The sequence below is a fragment of the Engystomops pustulosus genome, chromosome 10 (genome assembly GCF_040894005.1).
Source record: "Engystomops pustulosus chromosome 10, aEngPut4.maternal, whole genome shotgun sequence".
NCBI classification, from domain to species: domain Eukaryota; kingdom Metazoa; phylum Chordata; class Amphibia; order Anura; family Leptodactylidae; genus Engystomops; species Engystomops pustulosus.
Genome location: NC_092420.1, coordinates 98,221,492 through 98,248,222, shown reverse-complemented (window position 1 = coordinate 98,248,222; position 26,731 = coordinate 98,221,492). Strand labels below are relative to the sequence as shown.

The following is a 26,731-nucleotide window of genomic DNA, read 5'->3' as shown; positions in this document are numbered from 1 at the left end:
GCACTCACTATTCTGCTGCTGGTGCAGTCACTGTGTACATACATGACATTACTTATCCTGTACTGATCCTGAGTTACATCTTGTATTATACTCCAGAGCTGCACTCACTATTCTGCTGGTGGTGCAGTCACTGTGTACATACATGACATTACTTATCCTGTACTGATCCTGAGTTACATCTTGTATTATACTCCAGAGCTGCACTCACTATTCTGCTGCTGGTGCAGTCACTGTGTACATACATGACATTACTTATCCTGTACTGATCCTGAGTTACATCCTGTATTATACTCCAGAGCTGCACTCACTATTCTGCTGCTGGTGCAGTCACTGTGTACATACATGACATTACTTATCCTGTACTGATCCTGAGTTACATCCTGTATTATACTCCAGAGCTGCACTCACTATTCTGCTGCTGGTGCAGTCACTGTGTACATACATGACATTACTTATCCTGTACTGATCCTGAGTTACATCCTGTATTATACTCCAGAGCTGCACTCACTATTCTGCTGCTGGTGCAGTCACTGTGTACATACATGACATTACTTATCCTGTACTGATCCTGAGTTACATCCTGTATTATACCCCAGAGCTGCACTCACTATTCTGCTGCTGGTGCAGTCACTGTGTACATACATGACATTACTTATCCTGTACTGATCCTGAGTTACATCCTGTATTATACTCCAGAGCTGCACTCACTATTCTGCTGCTGGTGCAGTCACTGTGTACATACATGACATTACTTATCCTGTACTGATCCTGAGTTACATCCTGTATTATACCCCAGAGCTGCACTCACTATTCTGCTGCTGGTGCAGTCACTGTGTACATACATGACATTACTTATCCTGTACTGATCCTGAGGTACATCCTGTATTATACCCCAGAGCTGCACTCACTATTCTGCTGCTGGTGCAGTCACTGTGTACATACATGACATTACTTATCCTGTACTGATCCTGAGTTACATCCTGTATTATACCCCAGAGCTGCACTCACTATTCTGCTGCTGGTGCAGTCACTGTGTACATACATGACATTACTTATCCTGTACTGATCCTGAGTTACATCCTGTATTATACCCCAGAGCTGCACTCACTATTCTGCTGCTGGTGCAGTCACTGTGTACATACATGACATTACTTATCCTGTACTGATCCTGAGGTACATCCTGTATTATACCCCAGAGCTGCACTCACTATTCTGCTGCTGGTGCAGTCACTGTGTACATACATGACATTACTTATCCTGTACTGATCCTGAGTTACATCCTGTATTATACCCCAGAGCTGCACTCACTATTCTGCTGCTGGTGCAGTCACTGTGTACATACATGACATTACTTATCCTGTACTGATCCTGAGTTACATCCTGTATTATACCCCAGAGCTGCACTCACTATTCTGCTGCTGGTGCAGTCACTGTGTACATACATGACATTACTTATCCTGTACTGATCCTGAGTTACATCCTGTAGATCTTTTATTTTATATAAAAGTAAAAAACATAACAATACAAACAAAACATAATATACAAAATATATACAATATCTTACCTGCTGGTCCAGCCCCATTCATACCTAGCAAAAACAATAACTTACAATACACCGAAATGATTAAACACCAAATACCACAACCCCCACCCAACCGATTATCACAACCTAAACCAAACCAATAAACAAAGACAAGCCACACCCACAAATAAACATAAATGACTATAAATATACATAAACCCTCCCCACACCCTCTAATAACAAACCACCCCACACCCATTTTTTTTTTTTTTTTTTTTTTTAAATATATAATAACAAATACACATAACACTACACTAAACTAAATCCCTCGCCCGCACCCTCCCCTTCCCCCCAGACACTGGTCTAATGTCCAAAGTTTGCGTTAAGTAGTCCAGACCAGTGCCCAGGGTCAGTTCATAAGTCCACCACTATCACCCCCCTCCCAACCTAACACTATGTCCCAAACCCCACTATATACAATATATACAATATATACACTAATTACAACATAACAAAGAAAACAGAATACAAATTAAACCTGAACAACATTAATCAAAACCACATAAAGCCCAGGTTCGGCGCCTGCAAGCCCCAACATCACTACATGCCCAGATACAAAACAAAAATCTACAGTGCAGCATCAGCCCAACACCAGGAGAGGAGATGACAGACTAAGGGACACTAAAGGAGAACCCCCTCCAAAGGAGAGAGGCCCTCCCCGTGCCCAGCCTCTCATACTCCAGAGAGCGCACCTTCACCAGGTCACCCAGAATGTTCCTAACCACCTCATCCACCGGGAGGATTTTACGCTGCGTCGATACTAAACACCGTGCGTTCCACGTGTGGTACCTGACCACTAGACTAACTAGGAATAACGTGCAGCGGTCCCGGCCACCCAGGCCTCTGAATGCTCCATAGGCCCACTCCGCATAGGAGAGACCGGCCAACCCGGGCCAATGGATGGAAGCGCCCACCCGGTTGTACACCTCTGTTAAAGGGGCACTGAAGCAGGAAGTGGTCCATGCTCTCCAGCAGACCACCGCACTCCTCCCGGGGACAACCCCTTTCCTCAGAGCTCCTACACTTCAGATTGTCCCTCACACACAGCTTTCCATGGAAGCAGCGCCAAGTCACGTCCCAAAACTTCGAGGGGATCCTGATGGAATTCAATAAACTCAAACCCACCCCAAGATCCCGACTTGGGCAATCCCTGAGGGCCAGAGGCTTCTGGAAATGGGTCAACAGAACCCTCTTGTCAAGGACTTTCCTCGACATGGTCCTGATCTCCCACATTCCCAGACCCCACCGGCGAATCACCTTCAGAACCGGGGTAGCGTAAGCCGGAAGATGCCCATGCGGTGTACGGAGATCCTTCACTCTCCCTCCTGTCTCCCATTCCTGGAAGAAAGGCCGAAACCATCCCCTGCAGGAGTATACCCACGGAGGAGCCCTCTCTTTCCAGAGGTTTGCTACATTGATCTTAAGAAAGGTATTCACTAGGAACACCACAGGGTTGACCATACACAACCCTCCTTGTCTCCTTGTGCGGTAAGTAACCTCCCTCTTGATAAGGTTCAGCCTATTCCCCCATAACAGCTGGAAGAACAGACTGTAAACCCGAGTCCAGAGGGGTTCTGGCAACATGCACACACTGCCCAGATATATCAGTAATGGGAGCAGGTAAGTTTTAATCAGATTAACCCTTTCTCTGAGGGTCAAAGACCAACCCTTCCACTGGTCCACCTTCTGAGCGGCGATCTTAAGCCTGCCATCCCAGTTTTGCATGGGGTAATCCCCCTGGCCAAATTCGATGCCTAGAACTTTGGCAGAGTCCTGGGGCCCTGGAAGAGTGTCCGGGAGATCAAAGCCTGGATCCCCCTCTCCCAGCCAGAGACTCTCACACTTATCCCGGTTGATCTTGGACCCAGAAACCTCTGAGTAGCGGTCAACCTCTGACATCACCCACTGCGCCTCCCCTCCCGAGGACACGAAAACGGTGACATCATCAGCATACGCTACCACCCTTAGAGTGGCTTCCGGTGCTGCCCGATCCATCCCGACTCCCACCAACGGCCCACGATCAACCCTCCTAAGGAATGGGTCAATCGCGAACATGTATAAAAGTGGGCTCAGAGGACAACCCTGGCGAACACCAGACCCGACCTCAAAAGAGCGGCCAATCCAACCGTTCACAATTGGGAAACTCTCTGCCCCTGCGTACAAAACTTTCAGCCAATTGACAAACCCACCCGGCAGGCCATACCTCAGAAGGACAGACCAGAGGTACTCGTGGTCAACCCGATCAAACGCTTTTGCCTGATCCAAGGACAGCAAGTACCCCTTCCAGTTACCAGCCCTGCCCTGCTCCACTGCCTCCCGGACACAAAGCACAGCACTAAATGTACTGCGGCCTGGAACAGAGCAGTGCTGGGTCCCCGAAAGGAGCCGGGGCGCAAACTGCACCAGCCGATTAAACAGCACCTTTGCCAAAACCTTTCTGTCCGCATTGAGAAGCGCTATGGGACGCCAGTTCTCAATACGAGATCGGTCCTTACCCTTTGACAGGATGATCAGGGCTGACCTCCTCATTGACTTCGGCAGAACGCCCAAGGAAAGACACTCATTGAATACCTCAGTCAAGAGGGGAACCAAGGCGTCCTTAAAGGTCTTATAAAACTCAGATGTTAAGCCATCCGGGCCTGGCGATTTCTTGAGGGCGAGCCCTTCAATCGCCCGGCTGACTTCCTCTTCCCTGATCATCTCTGTCAAAACATCAAGAGAGGGGTCTACTCCTGGCTCAGGGACAGTTTCAGCCAGGAAAGCCGACATCACATCCCGATCTAGATCCTTCCTACCCAAGAGGTGCGAGTAGAAGGATCTGACGACCTCCAGAATCCCTGATCTGGACCTTTTCAGGGATCCCGTACTGTCAACCAGTCCTGTGACAACTTTACCATTCACTGACATCTTGCAGTTTCTGTAAGGGTCGGGCGAGCGGTATTTCCCGTAATCCCTCTCAAAAACCAAAGATGCGTGTCTATCGTACTGACACCTCTTCAGCAAGGATTTCACTCTGGAGATGTCCTCACGACTACCTCCAGTCGAGACGAGATGCTCGAGTTTCCTCCTCAGGCCCTGATACAGGCGGTACCTGTCCAGGCTCCTGAGGCTCGAGAGCTGGCGGAAGAATCTCGCCACCCTTTTCTTGAGCATCTCCCACCACTCTGACTTACTGCTACAAAGGCCCAGCAATGGTACCTGGCTCTGAAGAAAGTCCTCAAAGGATTGTCTGATCTCCGCTTCTTCCAGGAGAGACGAATTGAGCTTCCAGTAGCCTCTTCCCATCCGGGGGGTCTCTGTAACATTCAGAGAAAACAAAATTAAACAGTGGTCGGAGAATTCCACCTCAACAACGGACACTGCTGAAGAAATGGCTTCCTCCTTTAAATAAAACCTGTCTATTCTAGACCTACAGCTACCCCTATAATAGGTGAACCCCGCGTGGCCTGGGGTGTGCCGGATGTGGACATCCACCAGGCGAGCCTCACTGGCTATGCTATTAAGAGCGACGCTATCATAAGTCAGCTTGTCTCTGGAACCTCCCCTATCCTGGGACCTCGTGACAGCATTGAAGTCCCCTCCAAAGACCACCTGCCGACTTGTAAAAAGGTAGGGCTTGATCCTCATAAAGAGACACTTCCTGTCCCACTTGGACTGGGGACCATAGATGTTAATTAGGCGAAGTTCTTGTCCCTTCATGAGGACATCCAGGATCAGGCACCTCCCCATTTCTAACTCAATAACTCGTCGGCATTCTACCGGTGCGGTAAAAAGGACCGCCACTCCGCTATACGGCTCGGCCGCAAGAGACCAATAGGAAGGCCCGTGTCTCCATTCCCTCTTAGCTTTAAACACGGCCGCCAAATCTGGCAGCCTGGTCTCCTGCAAAAATAAAATGTCGGCTTCAACGCGGCCGAGAAAATCAAAGGCCGCAAATCTAGCCGCATCAGACTTAATGCTGGCGACATTAATGGACGCCAGCGTCAACGGAGTGGGTGCCGCCATCATGAGTGATTGAGTTGGACGGCTTTCTTTTTACCCATCTTACCACCACCCTCGGGAAATGAACACCCCCTTTTTAGACATATTGTGGTGTCCATCTCCCGCACCTCTGATGCTTCAGGGGCAGATCCAGGACCTGCCCCCTCATCCTCGTCTCCAGACTCTGGGCCAGTCTCCCCTCCTGAGGACCCTGACTCCCCAGGGGGAGACTCGGCACCCCCTGCAGGCTCCGCCACCTCTGGCCCTTCACCCTCAGCCCCTCCATCGGCAGGAGAGGCTCCATCCAGGGCCAGGAATCGATTTGAAAGTTCGACCAGCGGGGGGTCGGTTGCACCTTCCTTGGGTACCTTAGTCAGGGAGGGAGAAGATCTTACACCTCCCTTCTTTTTACCCTTTTTCTTCTTTTTGGCGCCACGCTTACGCTTTTCCTCTAGCCACGCCCTATTATCCTCGTCCATACTCTCATAATGGGAGGAGTCTGAGGACGTGGCACCTTCCTCTCTCTCGATCCTCCTGACCTCCTCATCCAGTACATCATCCCCTGGGGCCTCAGCGACAGGTGAGGTCTCCAGGAGAGCGCCAGAGGTTGTCCCAGCAGCCCGAGACTCCCCCCGCTCTCTCTCCTGTTGACGCTTCTCTAGACGCCTTAGCTGGGCAGGCGTCTTTTTCCTGTCTTTCTTCCCTGGCCCCTCCATTCCTCTGCCTCTGCTAGTCCCCTCCCCAGCAGATTCAGCCTCATGGCTTTCATCCGCTGAGGTTGAGCCCGCATTAGCGAAGGAAAGAGGACAACGACTGTACGGGTGACCGAGATCACCACACAGGTTACACCTAATCTGCCCTGTACAGGATGCAGCGAGATGGCCGACACCCCCACACAACGCACACTTCTGCACGGTGCAGTTTGCGCTGAAATGTGTGGGGTCACCGCACCTGTGACACAGCTTAGGCTGCCCCCGGTAGAAGATCAGGATCCGATCCCTCCCTAGGAAGGCTGATGAAGGGATGTGGGCGACTGAGTTACCTGAACGCCTCAACTTCACCATGAAGGTCCAGGCCCCTGACCAGATACCAAACTCGTCTCGATTTTTCTCTGGTACTCCCAGTACCTCTCCATAACGATTCATCCAGGTCATGATGTCAAAGCAAGATAGTGATTCATTACGGGTAAGAACGGTCACTTTCTTGAGTTCGCTCTGGCGGGACACTGCTTGCACAGCAAAGTCCCGCCACTCGGGCTCGTTGTATCTCAGCTCATAGTTGGACCAGAAGAGCTCAAGCCCCTCCGGCCGAACAAAGCTGACATCAAACTCAGATGTACCATAGGGATGGATCAAGGCAAAGATGTCAGCCGCCTTGAAGTCCATCTTCAGCAGCAGCTCAACTACCCGTGCCCGAGGGGGACACACATCACTGCCACGCCACCGAAGACGGACCACATTCCTACGGTTAGCACCCGGCCCGGTTGTCGGGAGCGACCATGATGTCTCCCTGCCTCTTTGCTCTCGGAAGGCAGACAGGCCGTGCCTCTCTATCCAAAACGACAAATCAACCTCCTGCCCCGCTACATTGATCGTCCTTTCACCCTTCTGTAAGGCCTGCAGGAGGCGCCGTTGCAAAAAGCCGTCCCCAGAGCCCAGAGACGAGGATGATGGAACCCTACGTCCCCCAGCAGCGACACTGGCATAGCTCTTAATAGGGGCCGCCACTGGGGGAGCAACCGGACCAACCCCTGCACCCACCACATTAACACTACCCACCTCAGCCGCGCCACCCACACCACCAGTCACTCCATCACTCACCCCCAAAGCTGGAAAAGATTCAGCACCACTCACACCATTCACATTATCCACCACAACATTACTGACACCATTCACACTGGCTGGACCAGCACCAACATCAGGGGACATGACCACCTCCGCATCTTCAGGCACAAGGGACGGGGGTCCCCCCACAGCGCATCGCCCAGAGGGGACCCCAACTTGTGTCACACTTGTGCCCTCCGCATCATCGGTAGCAGATGTTATTTTACTTTTCTTAGGGGAAGGTAAGAGTCGCCGCTGATCTTTGGCCGGTGTGAGGCGCCGCTGATCCCCACCTTCCTCAGCACTCCTCTGCAGACTGTCTCCAACTCCTACGCAAAACAGGACTTTAGGTTTGGGAGGTTCGGAGCCCTCAGCCTCAGCAACCCCTCCACGCTGCCGCCGCCCCATAACCAAGTGATCAGCGGCAACAGCATGAAGAGGCGCCGAGGCACCGGAAGCTGCCACCAGTGCCGGGCTATCCCCCCCTCCCACTGGGGGACGCACCACAGCACTGGATTTCGATGGTATCGCCACTGCCGAGCCGCCCTTACTGTCCGGCCTTGCGGCCGATGTTTCCCCTGCTCCCCCACTGTTACCACAAACAGAGACGGAGCCCATCGCCACATCAGATGTCACACCTGTAATCTCCCCGCTCCCTGGCACTGAGTCCACTGCAGGACCCGCGTTGGGCTGGGTAACGGGGCTCGCACAGTGAGCTGACCCTGCGGCCGACTCGGGTTTTACGGGGAGGGGGCTGTAAACTAGACTCACCACTTCCACGGATTTGGTCTTCTTCTTTCGTGGTTTGCTGCCCCCCGGTGCATCCTCCGGCAGATCGTCTCCAAAAGTAAAGTCCTGGAGGTGCACAGGGGACTCGAGCCGTCTGATCTCCTCCATCAGCGCCCCTCCCTGGTGGCTGTCACTATCCTCACCCGGGCCGGCAGAACCGCAGCCAGATGTCAAGGCCGCTTGTCCTGCAGGGGGCCCACTGTACGGTACCGGACTTTCCTCCTCCGTCTGACTCTCTGGCTGAAGCCTCATCAGCCGCCTCTGCTTTTCCTCCTCCATCTCCCGGAATCTCTCATCATTCAGGATCTTTTCTTTAAATGGTCCACTCCTCTCCAGCAGGTAAGCCTTCCTCTCCTCCAAGGCCTGGATGTCAGTCTGGAGCCTGGAAATCTCTGCCAGAATCTGCTCCTTCTTCCTCTTTGGGGCAGAGCTTGCCCTGGCATGGGCGCACCTGAGCTCCTCCCGCAGTCTCCTCACCATCTTGCTGGCTTCTTCGTACTCAGAGAGGTGGCCCAGAGCCCGGGAGGCATAGCTGGAAATAGACTCCCGGGTCCTCAGCATTCCCCAGCCCTCTTCACTGAGGTCAGCCTCACCTCCCTGAGCACTCAGCTTTCCCGCAGTATCCAGCTTTTCTTTGGTACCCAGCTTTCCCGAGGTATCCAGCTTTCCTGGGGTTTTGGTGCTTTTTGAAGCCTTAGCTGGCCTGGGGGTACTTGGAGCAGCATTGCTGCTGTTCCTCGCAGATCTTCTTACCCCCAAGGCTTCCGCAGCGCTGGCCGGTTCCTGGCTACCCCTGCCTCCCGCCGGCCTGGACCGGGAAGCAGGAGCCTGGGACTTGCTGCCCTGGCTCATGCCTGAAAACCCACTCCCTCCCTGGGAGAGGAGAGAGCAGGCCCCAGGTGGAGGTGGTTTTCCCTGGAGCTCAGGAGCAGCAGCAGCACACAGCCTCTCACAGCAACAGAGAGTTAACGAGCTGACGAGCAACACCAGAGATGCACTCACTATCTGCTGCTGGTGCAGTCACTGTGTACATACATGACATTACTTATCCTGTACTGATCCTGAGTTACATCCTGTATTATACCCCAGAGCTGCACTCACTATTCTGCTGCTGGTGCAGTCACTGTGTACATACATGACATTACTTATCCTGTACTGATCCTGAGGTACATCCTGTATTATACCCCAGAGCTGCACTCACTATTCTGCTGCTGGTGCAGTCACTGTGTACATACATGACATTACTTATCCTGTACTGATCCTGAGTTACATCCTGTATTATACCCCAGAGCTGCACTCACTATTCTGCTGCTGGTGCAGTCACTGTGTACATACATGACATTACTTATCCTGTACTGATCCTGAGTTACATCCTGTATTATACCCCAGAGCTGCACTCACTATTCTGCTGCTGGTGCAGTCACTGTGTACATACATGACATTACTTATCCTGTACTGATCCTGAGTTACATCCTGTATTATACTCCAGAGCTGCACTCACTATTCTGCTGCTGGTGCAGTCACTGTGTACATACATGACATTACTTATCCTGTACTGATCCTGAGTTAAATCCTGTATTATACTCCAGAGCTGCACTCACTATTCTGCTGCTGGTGCAGTCACTGTGTACATACATGACATTACTTATCCTGTACTGATCCTGAGTTACATCTTGTATTATACTCCAGAGCTGCACTCACTATTCTGCTGGTGGTGCAGTCACTGTGTACATACATGACATTACTTATCCTGTACTGATCCTGAGTTACATCTTGTATTATACTCCAGAGCTGCACTCACTATTCTGCTGCTGGTGCAGTCACTGTGTACATACATGACATTACTTATCCTGTACTGATCCTGAGTTACATCCTGTATTATACTCCAGAGCTGCACTCACTATTCTGCTGCTGGTGCAGTCACTGTGTACATACATGACATTACTTATCCTGTACTGATCCTGAGTTACATCCTGTATTATACTCCAGAGCTGCACTCACTATTCTGCTGCTGGTGCAGTCACTGTGTACATACATGACATTACTTATCCTGTACTGATCCTGAGTTACATCCTGTATTATACTCCAGAGCTGCACTCACTATTCTGCTGCTGGTGCAGTCACTGTGTACATACATGACATTACTTATCCTGTACTGATCCTGAGTTACATCCTGTATTATACCCCAGAGCTGCACTCACTATTCTGCTGCTGGTGCAGTCACTGTGTACATACATGACATTACTTATCCTGTACTGATCCTGAGTTACATCCTGTATTATACTCCAGAGCTGCACTCACTATTCTGCTGCTGGTGCAGTCACTGTGTACATACATGACATTACTTATCCTGTACTGATCCTGAGTTACATCCTGTATTATACCCCAGAGCTGCACTCACTATTCTGCTGCTGGTGCAGTCACTGTGTACATACATGACATTACTTATCCTGTACTGATCCTGAGGTACATCCTGTATTATACCCCAGAGCTGCACTCACTATTCTGCTGCTGGTGCAGTCACTGTGTACATACATGACCTTACTTATCCTGTACTGATCCTGAGTTACATCCTGTATTATACCCCAGAGCTGCACTCACTATTCTGCTGCTGGTGCAGTCACTGTGTACATACATGACATTACTTATCCTGTACTGATCCTGAGTTACATCCTGTAAATCTTTTATTTTATATAAAAATGAAAAACATAACAACAATAAACATAAATGAAGCCATAACTTCTGGCAAAATAATTACAACAAATATAATCGAAAATAAACTTACAAAACCTCCTGGCCCAGCCACACACACTCACCACATACTCAGCATGAGAACAACCAAAACCCTCACACAGTCCCACCACCTAATTTTTTTTAATAATTTTTTTTTTTTTTTAATTTTTTTTATTTTTTTTTTATATATATATATATATTTTTTTCCCATAAATAACTAAAGAATACACAGCAAAAAAAAGACATAAAACAGGAAATAAAAACATTAAATATAACTAACTAAATCCCACGCCCATCACCCTCCCCCCAGACACTGGTCTAACGTCCAAAGTTTGCGCTATATAGTCCAGACCAGTGCCCAGGATCGTATAGTCCAAATCCCGTCCACCCCCCTCCCAACCTAACACCCTAACACCAACACCCCAAAACCAACCAGCCTATATACACAAGAACTATAACTACATATAACTATAAATAAATACACACTGTACACAAGATACAAACACATTAAACAAATCAACATAACAAAACCAAACCACATAAAGCCCAGGTTCGTCGCCTGCAAGCCCCACATCACTACACGCTCAGATACAAAACAAAAATCTACTGTGCAGCATCAGCCCAACACCAGGAGTGGAGATGACAGACTAAGGGACACTAAAGGAGAACCCCCTCCAAAGGAGAGAGGCCCTCCCCGTGCCCAGCCTCTCATACTCCAGAGAGCGCACCTTCACCAGGTCACCCAGAATGTTCCTAACCACCTCATCCACCGGGAGGATTTTACGCTGCGTCGATACTAAGCACCGTGCATTCCACGTGTGGTACCTGACCACTAGACTGACTAGAAATAACGTGCAGCGGTCCCGGCCACCCAGGCCTCTGAATGCTCCATAGGCCCGCTCCACATAGGAGAGACCGGCCAACCCGGGCCAATGGATGGAAGCGCCCACCCGGTTGTACACCTCTGTGTTAAAGGGACAATGAAGCAGGAAGTGGTCCATGCTCTCCAGCAGGCCACCGCACTCCTCCCGGGGACAACCCCTTTCCTCAGAGCTCCTACACTTCAGATTGTCCCTCACACACAGCTTTCCATGGAAGCAGCGCCAAGTCAAGTCCCAAAACTTCAAGGGGATCCTGATGGAATTCAAAAGACCTAAACCCACCCCCAGATCCCGACTTGGGCAATCCCTGAGGGCCAGAGGCTTCTGGAAATGGGTCAACAGAACCCTTTTGTCAAGGAGTTTCCTTGACATGGTCCTGATCTCCCACATTCCCAGACCCCACCGGCGAATCACCTTCAGAACCGGGGTAGCGTAAGCCGGAAGATGCCCATGCGGTGTACGAAGATCCTTCACTCGCCCTCCTGTCTCCCATTCCTGGAAGAAAGGCCGAAACCATCCCCTGCAGGAGTATACCCACGGAGGAGCCCTCTCTTTCCAGAGGTTTGCGATATTGATCTTAAGAAAGGTATTCACTAGGAACACCACAGGGTTGACCATACACAACCCTCCTTGTCTCCTCGTGCGGTAAGTAACCTCCCTCTTGATTAGGTTCAGCCTATTCCCCCATAACAGCTGGAAGAACAGACTGTACACTCGAGTCCAGAGGGGTTCTGGCAACATGCACACACTGCCCAGATATATCAGCAATGGGAGCAGGTAAGTTTTAATCAAGTTCACCCTTTCTCTGAGGGTCAAAGACCAACCCTTCCACTGGTCCACCTTCTGGGCGGCGATCTTAAGCCTGCCATCCCAGTTTTGCATGGGGTAATCCCCCTGGCCAAATTCGATGCCGAGAACTTTGGCAGAATCTTGGGGCCCTGGAAGAGTGTCCGGGAGATCAAACCCTGGATCCCCCTCTCCCAGCCAGAGACTCTCACACTTATCCCGGTTGATCTTGGACCCAGAAGCCTCTGAGTAGCGGTCAACCTCTGACATCACCCATTGCGCCTCCCCTCTCGAGGACACAAAAACGGTGACATCATCGGCATACGCTACCACCCTTAGAGTGGCTTCCGGTGCCGCCTGGTCCATCCCGACTCCCACCAACGGCCCACGATCAACCCTCCTAAGGAATGGGTCAATCGCGAACACGTATAAAAGTGGGCTCAGAGGACAACCCTGGCGAACACCAGACCCGACCTCAAAAGAGCGGCCAATCCAACCGTTCACAAGCGGGAAACTCTCTGCCCCTGCGTACAAAACTTTCAGCCAATTGACAAACCCACCCGGCAGGCCATACCTCAGAAGGACAGACCAGAGGTACTCGTGGTTAACCCGATCAAACGCTTTTGCCTGATCCAAGGACAGCAAGTACCCCTTCCAGTTACCAGCCCTGCCCTGCTCCACTGCCTCCCGGACACAAAGCACAGCACTAAATGTACTGCGGCCTGGAACAGAGCAGTGCTGGGTCCCCGAAAGGAGCCGGGGCGCAAACTGCACCAGCCGATTAAACAGCACCTTTGCCAAAACCTTTCTGTCCGTATTGAGAAGCGCTATGGGACGCAAGTTCTCAACACGAGATCGGTCCTTACCCTTTGACAGGATGATCAGGGCAGACCTCCTCATTGACTTCGGCAGAGCGCCCGAGGAAAGGCACTCATTGAATACCTCAGTCAAGAGGGGAACCAAGGCGTCCTTAAAGGTCTTATAAAACTCGGATGTTAAGCCATCCGGACCTGGCGATTTCTTGAGGGCGAGCCCTTCAATCGCCCGGCTGACTTCCTCTTCCCTGATCATCTCTGTCAAAACATCAAGAGAGGGGTCTACTCCTGGCTCAGGGACAGTTTCAGCCAGGAAAGCCGACATCACATCCCGATCTAGATCCTTCCTGCCCAAGAGGTGCGAGTAGAAGGATCTGACCACCTCCAGAATCCCTGATCTGGACCTTTTCAGGGATCCCGTACTGTCAACCAGTCCTGTGACAACTTTACCATTCACTGACATCTTGCAGTTTCTGTAAGGGTCGGGCGAGCGGTATTTCCCGTAATCCCTCTCAAAAACCAAAGATGCGTGTCTATCGTACTGACACCTCTTCAGCAAGGATTTCACTCTGGAGATGTCCTCACCACTACCTCCAGTCGAGACGAGGTGCTCGAGTTTCCTCCTCAGGCCCCGATACAGGCGGTACCTGTCCAGGCTCCTGAGGCTCGAGAGCTGGCGGAAGAATCTCGCCACCCTTTTCTTGAGCATCTCCCACCACTCGGACTTACTGCTACAAAGGCCCAGCAATGGTACCTGGCTCTGAAGAAAGTCCTCAAAGGATTGTCTGATCTCTGCTTCTTCCAGGAGAGACGAATTGAGCTTCCAGTAGCCTCTTCCCATCCGGGGGGTCTCTGTAACATTCAGAGAAAACAAAATTAGACAGTGGTCGGAGAACTCCACCTCAACAACAGACACTGCTGAAGAGATGGCTTCCTCCTTTAAATAAAACCTGTCTATTCTAGACCTGCAGCTACCCCTATAATAGGTGAACCCCGGGTGGCCTGGGGTGTGCCGGATGTGGACATCCACCAGACGAGCCTCACTGGCTATGCTATTAAGAGCCACGCTATCATAAGTCAGCTTGTCTCTGGAACCTCCCCTATCCTGGGACCTCGTGACAGCATTGAAGTCCCCTCCAAAGACCACCTGCCGACTTGTAAAAAGGTAAGGCTTGATCCTCATAAAGAGACACTTCCTGTCCCACTTGGACTGGGGACCATAGATATTAATTAGGCGAAGTTCTTGTCCCTTCATGAGGACATCCAGGATCAGGCACCTCCCCATTTCTAACTCAATAACTCGTCGGCATTCTACCGGTGCGGTAAAAAGGACCGCCACTCCGCTATACGGCTCGGCCGCAAGAGACCAATAGGAAGGCCCGTGTCTCCATTCCCTCTTAGCTTTATACACGGCCGCCAAATCTGGCAGCCTGGTCTCCTGCAAAAATAAAATGTCGGCTTCAACACGGCCGAGAAAATCAAAGGCCGCAAATCTAGCCGCATCAGACTTAATGCTGGCGACATTAATGGACGCCAGTGTCAACGGAGTGGGTGCCGCCATCATGAGTGATTGAGTTAGACGGATTTTTTCTTACTACCTCCCTTCCCCCGACTCTCCTCTGAAGAGGATCCCTTTTCCCTTTTCCCTTCAGAATTGGGGCAACTTCTTTTTAACGAAATTGAGGTGTCCATGTTATTACTGGCCCCCAAGGACCCACCCGGACCACCCTCTCCTTCGTCCTTGTTTCCTGACTCTGAGTCAGTCTCCCACTCTGAGGACCCAGCTTCCCCAGAGGATAGAGACTCGGCGCCCCCTGCAGGCTGCTCCGCCGCCACCTCCAGAACCCCACCCTCAGCCTCTCTTCCCGAGGAGGCGATCTCATCGAGGGTGAGGAACCGGTTGGAAAGCTCAACCAGAGGGGAGGAAGTTTTCCCTTCCTTAGGTACCTTAGATAGGCCGCGTTTTTTCTTTTTCTGCTTGCGCTTATTTTCTAGCCAAATCCTGTTATCCTCATCCATACTCTCATAATGGGAGGACGTGGAGGACATGGCACCTTTCTCGCGCTCCATCCTCCTGACCTCCTCATCCAACTCATCATCCCTCAGGGCCTCAGTAGCATGACCAGCCTCTGAGGAAGGACCAAGGGTCACCCCAGCAACCTGAGGCTTCCCCAGTTCTCTCCCTTTTTGTCTGGCTTCAAGCCGCCTCAACTGAGAAGGTGACTTATTCTTGCTTTTCTTCACAGGCCCCTCAGCTCCTCCACCTCTGCTGGTACCTTCCCCAGCAGAAGCAACCTCACGGCTCTCCTCCACTGGGGTCACAACCGCATTGGCAAAGGAGCGAGGACAACGGCTGAAAGGGTGACCAAGCTCACCACACAGGTTACACCTAATGTCCTTACAGGATGCAGCGAGATGACCTAGCCCACCACACAAAGCGCACTTCTGCACTTGGCAGCTGGCGCTAAAGTGTGTGGGGTCACCGCACCTGTGACAGACCTTCGGCTGCCCCTGGTAGAAAATCAGGATTCTGTCCCGTCCAAGAAAGGCTGAAGAAGGAATGTGGGCGACTGTGCCGCCTGAACACTTCAACTTCATCATGAAGGTCCAGGCCCCAGACCAAATGCCAAATTCATCACGGTTTTTCTGAGGTACCTGTACAACCTCACCATAACGACTCAGCCAAGTCATGATGTCCATGCAAGAAAGTGACTCGTTACGGGTCAAAACGGTCACTTTCTTGACTGCGTTTTGGCGAGACACTGCTTGCACAGCAAAGTCTCGCCATGCGGGCTCGTTCTTTGCCAGCTCATAATTCGACCAGAAGAGCTCTAAGCCCTCCGGCCGGACAAAGCTGACATCGAACTCCAGAGTACCATAAGGATGTATCAGGGCAAAGATGTCACTAGCCCTGAAGTTCATCTTCAGGAGGAGCTCCACCACCCTTGACCTGGGTGGGCATGCGTCACTGCCCCTCCAGCGAAGACGAACCACATTCCTACGGGCAGCTCCGGGCCCGGTTGTGGGTAAAGACCATACAGTCTCTCCCCCCCTTTTCTCTTGGAAGGCTGCCAGGCCATGCCTGTCTGTCCAGAAGGACAGATCAACATCTCTCCCCTCTACAGTGATTGACTTTTCCCCTCTCCTGAGAGCCTCCAGAAGACGCCTTTGCAAAACGCTATTCCCAGAGCCAGGAGACAAGGAGTTAACCCCACTTGCCCCAGCGGTGACACTCGCATAGCTCCTTATGGGAGCGGCCACCACTGGGGGTGCAGATGGATCAGCACAAACCACATGATTAACCCCCTCAGCACCATCCACCACTCCCACACTCACCACACTATGTACATTACTGCCTCGCTTCCCTCGCTTCCTTGCATCACTCACACAAGCTGGGCCAGGAGGACCTGGGGTTGCCTCAGTGTCACTGGACACTGGGGGTAGAGCCACCTCCATAGCTGATTCAGCCTGAGAAGAGGCAGCTCCAACCCCGATCTTACTTGTGCCCTCTGCCTCATTGGCATTAACCCCTTGTTGTCCCGCAGTTTTTCTAAGGTTGGAGCATCGCTGCTCACTGGATGAAAGAGGCCTCCTGTCTTTATTTACTCCGGACAGTCTCTTTGTGCCATCTCCAGGCTCAGATGCACCAATACAAAATAACACCTCTCCTGCGCCCTTTCCCGCAGGCTGCACAGGACGCTTGGGAGGCGCCGCACCACAAGCCCCAGCAGCCCCATCACACTGCCGCTGCTCACCGGACCTAGCAGCAGCCACAGTGCTAGGGACTACAGGAGCCACCGCCACTGCCCCTGGCACTGGGCCACCCCCCCTCCCACTGGGTGGCAGCGCACAGTACCAGGACCTGCCGGATCGCCCTCACTGTCCGGCCTTTCGGCCGATGCCTTCCCTGCACCATCCTTGCTACTACAAACAAGGCTGGTGCTCTGCGCCATGATGGAACGTGGCTTTGCCATCTCCCCGCACCCTTGCACCGAGTCCACTGCAGGATTCGTGCTGGGCTGGGTAACGGGGCCTACACGACAGGCTGGCACTGCTGCCCGCCCGGAGGGAACAGGGAGGGGACGAAACACCAGATTCACCTCCTGAGACGCCTTGGTCTTCCTGGCTCTCTTCTTTCTCTTTAGGTCGTCATCTGGCATATCATCGCCGAAGGAGAAGTTCTGGAGGTGAACTGGGGACTCAAGCTGACGGATCTGAGCCATTAGCGCCCCCCCCTGGCCGCTGTCATCACTTTCCTCCTCCAGGTTGGCAGAGCCGCAGCCTGATGGTAATGGCGCTTGCTCCGCAGGCAGCCTGTCGTGCGAGGCCTGCTGGTGTTGGTGCAGGCCACCAGACGGACACGGCAGGTCTTCCTCATCCTCCTCATCATCGCCATCATCCGCCTGGATCTCAAGCCCCTTCAGCTTTCTCAGCTTATCCTGGCGCATTTCATCAAACCGGGCATCGTTTTCTAATTTCTCACGAAACGGACCGCTGTTTTCACGGATAAGCCGACGCTTCTCCTCCAGAGCGGTGACCTCGGCTTTAAGCCTGTTGATGGTGATAAGAAGATCAGGCTTCTTCTTCTTATTGGCCACCCCCGCTAGGGCCAAGGTCTCCCTTATCTCCTCCTGGAGCCTCCTCAGCGCTTTTCCAGCTTCCTCGTACTCACGGAGGTGCTCAGCAATCCGGGAGCCATAGATGGCAGTAGACTCCCGGGCCTTAAGTTCACCCCATGCTTTTTGCACACCTCCGTGAGCACCCAGCTTTTCAGCTGAACCACCCAGCTTTCCCGCACAGCCACTCAGCTTTCCAGGAGGAGCACTCAGGCTGATGTTACTTGCCTTGATCTTCTGTGAACCGGAGACCTTGCGGCTTCCCTGGGTCTTGGGGGTGGCAGCCGAGGTCACATCGCTGCGTCCTTGGCTCCGGGCAGATCTTCTCACCCCCTCCGCTTTGGCCGGTAACTGGCTTCTCCTGCCCCCCGCCGGCCTGGTCCGGGAGGCAGAAGCCTGGGATTTTCCTGGCTCACTCATCCCAGTAACCCACTCCCTCCCTGGGGAGGAGAGAGCAGGCCTGGGTGGATTGGTCTTCCACCAGGTGGTGCAGGAGCTCAGCAGCACACAACCACACCCCCAGCAGTTCAAAGCAAAATGAGTCAGCACGAACTATTCTGCTGCTGGTGCAGTCACTGTGTACATACATGACATTACTTATCCTGTACTGATCCTGAGTTACATCCTGTATTATACCCCAGAGCTGCACTCACTATTCTGCTGCTGGTGCAGTCACTGTGTACATACATGACATTACTTATCCTGTACTGATCCTGAGTTACATCCTGTATTATACTCCAGAGCTGCACTCACTATTCTGCTGCTGGTGCAGTCACTGTGTACATACATGACATTACTTATCCTGTACTGATCCTGAGTTACATCCTGTATTATACCCCAGAGCTGCACTCACTATTCTGCTGCTGGTGCAGTCACTGTGTACATACATGACATTACTTATCCTGTACTGATCCTGAGGTACATCCTGTATTATACCCCAGAGCTGCACTCACTATTCTGCTGCTGGTGCAGTCAGTGTGTACATACATGACATTACTTATCCTGTACTGATCCTGAGTTACATCCTGTATTATACCCCAGAGCTGCACTCACTATTCTGCTGCTGGTGCAGTCACTGTGTACATACATGACATTACTTATCCTGTACTGATCCTGAGTTACATCCTGTATTATACCCCAGAGCTGCACTCACTATTCTGCTGCTGGTGCAGTCACTGTGTACATACATGACATTACTTATCCTGTACTGATCCTGAGTTACATCCTGTATTATACCCCAGAGCTGCACTCACTATTCTGCTGTTGGAGTCAAATTTTCACATACATTTTATCTTTTTAAAAAATTTTTAACTGTGTTTTTATTATTATTTTTCAGGAACTATTTGTTACATACCGTATATTTTGTCAGTAAGACAAAAGCCGAGGAAGGGCTAGACACAACCCTCACAACATAATAACAAATTGCAGATACAGGCGGCCCCCTACTTAAGAACACTAGTTACAATCGGACCTCTGGATGTTGGTAATTTCCTGTACTTAAGCCCTAGGCTACAATAATCAGCTGTAACAGTTATGAGCAGTGTCTATAATTAAGATTTCTTATTAATCCTGGTTCATATAACAACCCAACATTTTTAAAATCCAATTGTCACAGAGACCAAAAAAAATATTGTCTGGGGTTACAATGATAAAATATACAGTTCCGACTTACATACAAATTCAGCTTAAGAACAAACCTCCAGAACCCACCCTGTATATAACGTGGGGACTGCCTGTGCCTTATCCTATCCACATGGAGATGGAGAATCACTTGCAGGTTGTGGGGTGTTACCCGTGTGGTGACTGTTAAGCGGGTAGATCCCTTTTAGGTCACTGTGACTTATGTATTATATGTGAATATCAATCACACTGTGCATAGTACGTTCATGCTGCTAGTCATCATTTAGCATGTAAACTGATGAGCAGATGTAGCAGGGCTGAGATTTCCCTCTCTCCTTCCTCAGAACTGGTGTCGGGATGTATGAGCGTATTTTCTTATTTTTTTACAGTTAACATCATTTTGAGTCAAAACATCAGTCCGGGGACATCCCATCATTAGCCGGTTTCCTGATGGCTTTGTGTTTCCTGTGTTTGCTGCAGGTCTTGTTGCTGGGTTAAATAACATTGGTCTAGATTACAGTGCTGACAGTATAGTAGCCGGGGTGGATGAGAGGACAAGTCTGACCGAGTGTCTGCAAACCCGAAAGGCCCATCAGTAACGCAGGACGTCCTGGTACATGCACACATGGCAGTGCTGGTGCTACAGAGCCTCGCCCTTACCACACCGCACAAGGCACATGTATTGTGGTCACCGTTTGGAATAGAAACAGTTGTAGGAACATTTTGTTTGCGTTGGGAATGAGACTGTTCCCATTCCAAACCCTGAGTGCAGTTTTGTGAATGTATCGTATGTAGGAAAGATTTGTAAAGATGCCTTTCTGAAAAAATACATGTGTTCTGAAGAAATAGACATTTTCAGTGTTATTCACTAATATGCAAATTAAAATGTAAGTGCACATGGGTGTGGCCTTGAGCATTGGTGCACCCCCTAGTGGCCAGGTTCATTGGGCAATTAAGGCTGTAGTTTATGTAATTTCTTCCTAGCTGCCCCAGGCCGGCGGCACACTTGGCGTTTTTGGGCCGTTTTTAAGCAGTCGTTAAAAAAAGCACGTGTTTTTTTTGACCGTTTTGGTCCTTTTTCCAATTATCCTCATCAAGACAAGTGGAAAAACTCTTAAAAAATGGATACGTTTTCAAAAACGCATGCTTTTTTTTTTACAGACTGCTTAAAAGCGGCCGAAAAACGGGTTTCAAAACGCTACGTGTGCCGCCGTAGAATCCACTCACAAGGAATTGGCAAGGTAACGGTTGGAGACCTTTGCTTTGTGGGGTGCAGTCATGTGTTTCATACAGTGTGTCCTGTTGTTTAAGTGGGTCCATTGGTTCTAGTGAAACGTAAGTGGAAACTAGTGCACAAGATGAAAGGAGGACTTTGATAGGATAAGGAAATGAGAGGCTGCGAAATCAGCGCAGGCATTATGGGCTAATAAGACATGGTTCTGTTCTGTAGTAACCTGGAGAATCTCCTGGGCCCATGAAGCACCCAGTCTCTCTACACCGGGTAGAACCGGATTGAACAAGCGATTATTTGTCTTGTACACGGTTTCCTCTTGTCTTCCTTATTAATCTGTAATTATTAAGCCTTCCTCCAATGTACAAAACGCCTCCAGCTTCTTCCACTTCTTACCAGTAAACATTTCATCACTCCCCATAACACATGAGCTCATGCAAAAGCCCCACATCACGTAGACATCTCCCTTCCTGAATCTCCACATTGTTTATAGCACTTCTCCGCTGGTTTCAGGCAGATGTAATGCATTGGCTCGGAAAATCCTGCCTGCCACTGTCGCTAAACAAATTACTGTTATTGTCAGTGAAAACATCGGCAGATACTCAGGGAGCGGCATGAATCGTGTGATATAACCGCTACGTGCAATAAGTATTCTCCTCTACATGCAGGTACATACCGTGACTTCGGAAGTATATTATATGTTTGTATATTATATTTTTAGTAAAGTTGCCATTTTTTGCAACGCTTATTTATGTTCTTCTATTATTCAGTGTTGCTCCCTCTATACTGATGGATATGTCTTGAAGGTTTTGGCCCAAGGAGACATATGAAAGGCACATGCTATGTTACCTGAGCCATAGGGGACTGGGCCTGGTGCAGGGAAGAGCCATGTCATGTTGTGGTCATAGGAAGGGAGAACTCGGCTTCTGTATATGCCAGGAAAAGTTTGTAACTCAAACCAGTATAAAAAATTGTGGCTCACTGTGCCTCAAAAAGTATTGGGTTTGGGATGAGTCAGTTATTGCTTGTATGATGCCAAGTGACTGGTGCAAGGCGAATGCCAATATTTAAAAAGGGCTCTAGAAAGTCGCCAGGCAATTACAGACCTGTAAGCTTAACTTCCTTTGTGGGGAAAATACAGGAGTATGTGACATCAAATAGTACAGTAAGTGACAGCCAGCGAGGGGTTACTAAGCATAGAAGTTGTCAGACTCACCTGATCTGCTTCTATGAAGAGGTGAGCAGATGCCTGGACGGAGGAGCTGCTGTGGATATTGAGTCCCTCACAGACGCCTGATGGGGACAATCTAGTGGTTTGGCAGGAATCATTTGCAATAGGATTACAAACTGACTGAAGGATCCAGAGAGTTGTGGTCAATGATTCCTACCACCAGTTATGAGTGCTGGACCCCAGGGTTCTGTGCTTGGCCCAATAATATTTAATTTATTTATTAATGATATAGCGGTAGGAATTAATAGCAATGTGTCTATTTATGCAGATGTCATCATTGCCCCCTCCTTTACAATATATATATATAATGTCTATGTATCCTTTAGATGTGAAATTGTTACCAGATGTTGAATAAGAGCCCAAACAATCCAGGATGGCTTAGAAACCAAACCAAAGATGACTTATAAATTAACCTATGTGTAATAATGAGAATTGACAGCAGAACATAATATCAGCTGCATCAAATGGACATTTTCAAAAAATTCTAGACAACTCTTAAAGTTTAAGTGGTTGTCCGTGCTATGTTCGGGCCATAATCTGAAAGCGGAAAGAACGTTTTACTATAATCTGTAACGAGCAGGAGCTCCCTAAATGATTTCAGACAGAGGAGTGAAATCAGAAGAGTTGTCCAAGAGCCCAGGACCACCTGAGGAGAGATACAGAAAGACCTGGAATCACCAGATACAACATGAAGTAACGGCCTGTATGGACCCTCACTCACTGCACGAGACTAAAAAGCAAGACAAACCTGGAAAACTCTGTCTCCTCAGATATAGAGACCAAACACCCTGGAGGCCACAACACACATGATGTCTGGAGTCCCAACACCCCAAATCACCAGACCAACCGTGAAGTTTGGAAGTGGGAACATCATGGTGTGGGATTGTTTTTAATCATATGGCCCTGGTAAACTTCATATATTCGAAGGATGAATGGACAAATGTTGCACAAATGAGAATCTTCCATCTACCAGGATGTTAAAAATAAAACTAGAGACCCCTACCACACAGCCAAGGGAACTCTCAATTGGTTTCTTAGAAAAGAAAACAAAGCTTCTAGAATGGCCCGAGCAATCGCTGACCGAAAAGCTATAGGAAGGAGTGTGGTGAGAATTTTGCCTTTTTACAGATATATTTACATAGAAAATCCGTGACGTGTTCAATTCTTATGTCAGACTGAATGATTCAGTTGCTGCACTTCAACATGTAATTGGTATCTACAGTTTTTGACCATAAGGTGGCGCTGTGTTAGAATTGATTCTGCGTCAGAATAAATGCGCATTATTATAGTGCTGATTCTCTAGGTTCAGCAGTGGAAGCAAAGACAATAGGATCTGTAGTCTGGAGAAACCGCTAGGCTGTGCCCTGTGCACCACGACCTGTCATAATATAGAGTGACCTCAACCATCATAAAGGCTCCTTCATGTTTATGTCACATGTAATCCTGTACTGCAAAATGCAATCACTGTATGTTAGAAGTCACTTATTGTTTCCAGGAATCACCATATGAATGAAAGTTTTGTTCTCGGCCAACGTATTCCAGTTTAATGAACTTAGAATGAATGAGAATATTGTGAATGGGACTGATGCAATCTCAGGTTCTCACCGCTGTAGTAGATTTGGCTGATTTATTATGGTGCGTTACATGCATTTATGTTCAGTAATTATTAATAGGTGGGTCAGGTATAACAGAAGCCCCCAGTCTGCTCTGCTTAGATCCACAGATCTAGGAGTTATTATTCTCATCATATGTGATATGAGCGTAGACACAACGGCAGTCTCCAACGCAGATGAAGGGTTAAAAATATGACAAGTAACACGATGGAGGATCCAGTTATCACTTTTGGAATTATAGCTGCAGTGGTCGTTACATTGCTGAATTATTAATTTAATATTTTGTAGTGTGGATGTTCCATTACAAACCATGAGAAAGAATGTAACAATATTATATCCAATATCCATATTCTCTGCGCAAGAGCTCACAATCCAACATGAGGTCCTGGAATGTAGAGAGAAGATGCCAATTGGATCATGGAGGTTCACAGTCTTCCTTATGGCCACATTGTAAGGTCTTTCCATTGGACACAGTTATGAGTGTCAGGATTGCGGGTAGTGGATCCACTGGACCACTGCAGACGATGACTCAAGTCACTACCTGGGACCGGAGTCTAAGTGGTACCCGGTTTTCACCAGAGCCCGCCGCAAAGCGGTTTAGACAAGCTGCGGCGTGGTACCACCAGGTCGTTCCTCAGGCGTGACTTGTCTGCAGTGGCGGCTAAGGTTGAGGTACAAGAACGGCAGTCAATCTCGTGGTCAAGGTCCAGGCACAGAGTCAGGGCAGGCGGCTGAGATGCAACGTCAAGGTTCAATCCGGGGTCAGCAACAGGAGGTCCAAGCAGAGGGGTACGGGAACACAGAACAGCAGCACGGAGGAACACAGGAACACGGAAACACAGAGGAGCTTAGGTAACACAGGAACACGGAGGGACACAGGAGACGCAGGAACGCAGGATACACAGGAACGCAGGCAAATCGCAGTAAAGCTTTCTCTCAGGCTGTGAGGCACAAAGATCCGGCAAGAGATACAGGAAGAGGCAGGCTTAAGTAGATTTGGTGAAAATGGCCAGCGCCAATTAGTGGCGCACTGGCCCTTTAAATTTGCTAAAGGTGGCGCGTGCGCGCCCTAGGAGGCGGGGACGCGCGCGCCGTGCTGCCGGAGTCGGCGTGGGAACGGGACGGGGTAAGTAAGATGCCGGGGGACCGGGGCAGCCATGGACCGCGGCACGGGTGCTCCTGCGACCCGGGAGGGGGGGTCACAGAGGCACCCGTGACAATGAGATTGACCATTGTGCTCATCAGTTACATGACATCCGAAAACCCATTTCCAGCCGATGGATGACACCAAAGGAACAGCTAAATCTAAACTGCACATATCACAGAATGGTATTGATGTGATCTATTTATATACAGGCAACTGAGGAATAGATACATTAAGGGATATCCCCAGTGTTATGTGGCTACTAACATGTGTAAAGGCAACATTGTATTGGGAGATCATTACTGAGGGACCTGCATTGCTCTACGGAGCAAAATAACAAGCGACTACTGATCGTGGTCTACATACTTGTGTATCGCAGCAGTACATGTCCAGGCTAGCTTCTTCTATTCACTGATAACCACCTGGTCTTTCTAAGGGTACATGGCCCTCTTTTTGTCTGCTTATAACCATATGGATTATATGACGGTTCAGTCATAGTATCATAGTTTATACGGTTGAAAAAAGACACATGTCCATCAAGTTAAACCAAGGAAGGGAAGGGATTGGATGAGGAAGGGATTTAAGGGAAACAATTCTATATAACAACCATCAATGTTATTTAGGTGTAAAAAGGCATCTAGACCCTTCTTGAAGCTCTCTGCTGCCCCTGCTGTGACCAGCGCCTGAGCTCTCTGCTGTCCCTGCTGTGACCAGCGCCTGAGCTCTCTGCTGTCCCTGCTGTGACCAGCGCCTGAGCTCTCTGCTGTCCCTGCTGTGACCAGCGCCTGAGCTCTCTGCTGTCCCTGCTGTGACCAGCGCCTGAGCTCTCTGCTGTCCCTGCTGTGACCAGCGCCTGAGCTCTCTGCTGTCCCTGCTGTGACCAGCGCCTGAGCTCTCTGCTGTCCCTGCTGTGATCAGCGCCTGAGCTCTCTGCTGTCCCTGCTGTGAACAGCGCCTGAGCTCTCTGCTGTCCCTCTCTGCTGTCCCAACTGTGCTCTGCTCCTGAGCTCTCGGCTGTCCCTGCTGTGACCAGCGCCTGAGCTCTCTGCTGTCCCTGCTGTGACCAGCGCCTGAGCTCTCTGCTGTCCCTGCTGTGACCAGCGCCTGAGCTCTCTGCTGTCCCTGCTGTGACCAGCGCCTGAGCTCTCTGCTGTCCCTGCTGTGACCAATGCCTGAGCTCTCGGCTGTCCCTGCTGTGACCAGCGCCTGAGCTCTCTGCTGTCCCTGCTGTGACCAGCGCCTGAGCTCTCTGCTGTCCCTGCTGTGATCAGCGCCTGAGCTCTCTGCTGTCCCTGCTGTGACCAGCGCCTGAGCTCTCTGCTGTCCCTGCTGTGACCAGCGCCTGAGCTCTCTGCTGTCCCTGCTGTGACCAGCGCCTGAGCTCTCTGCTGTCCCTGCTGTGACCAGCACCTGAGCTCTCTGCTGTCCCTGCTGTGACCAGCGCCTGAGCTCTCTGCTGTCCCTGCTGTGACCAGGGCCTGAGCTCTCTGCTGTCCCTGCTGTGACCAGCGCCTGAGCTCTCTGCTGTCCCTGCTGTGACCAGCGCCTGAGCTCTCTGCTGTCCCTGCTGTGACCAGCGCCTGAGCTCTCTGCTGTCCCTGCTGTGACCAGCGCCTGAGCTCTCTGCTGTCCCTGCTGTGACCAGCGCCTGAGCTCTCTGCTGTCCCTGCTGTGACCAGCGCCTGAGCTCTCTGCTGTCCCTGCTGTGACCAGCGCCTGAGCTCTCTGCTCTCCCTGCTGTAACCAGCGCCTGAGCTTGGCTATTCCACAGATTGACAGTTCTCATAGTAAAAAAGTCGCCCCTGGTGGTTAAACCTTGTTTTCTCCAGATGGAGACATTGCCCCCTCGTCTTTTGATTTTATTTAATCTGGAACAACTTTCCAAC

The 26,731-nt window shown here is 50.3% G+C and overlaps 1 protein-coding gene across 5 annotated transcripts in view; it reads left to right on the top strand.

Moving 5' to 3' along the window:
- The window catches only part of LOC140104207 (uncharacterized), a 540,921-nt gene that overhangs the window by 62,572 nt on the left and 451,618 nt on the right, over positions 1-26,731 (top strand). The window lies entirely within an intron of this gene.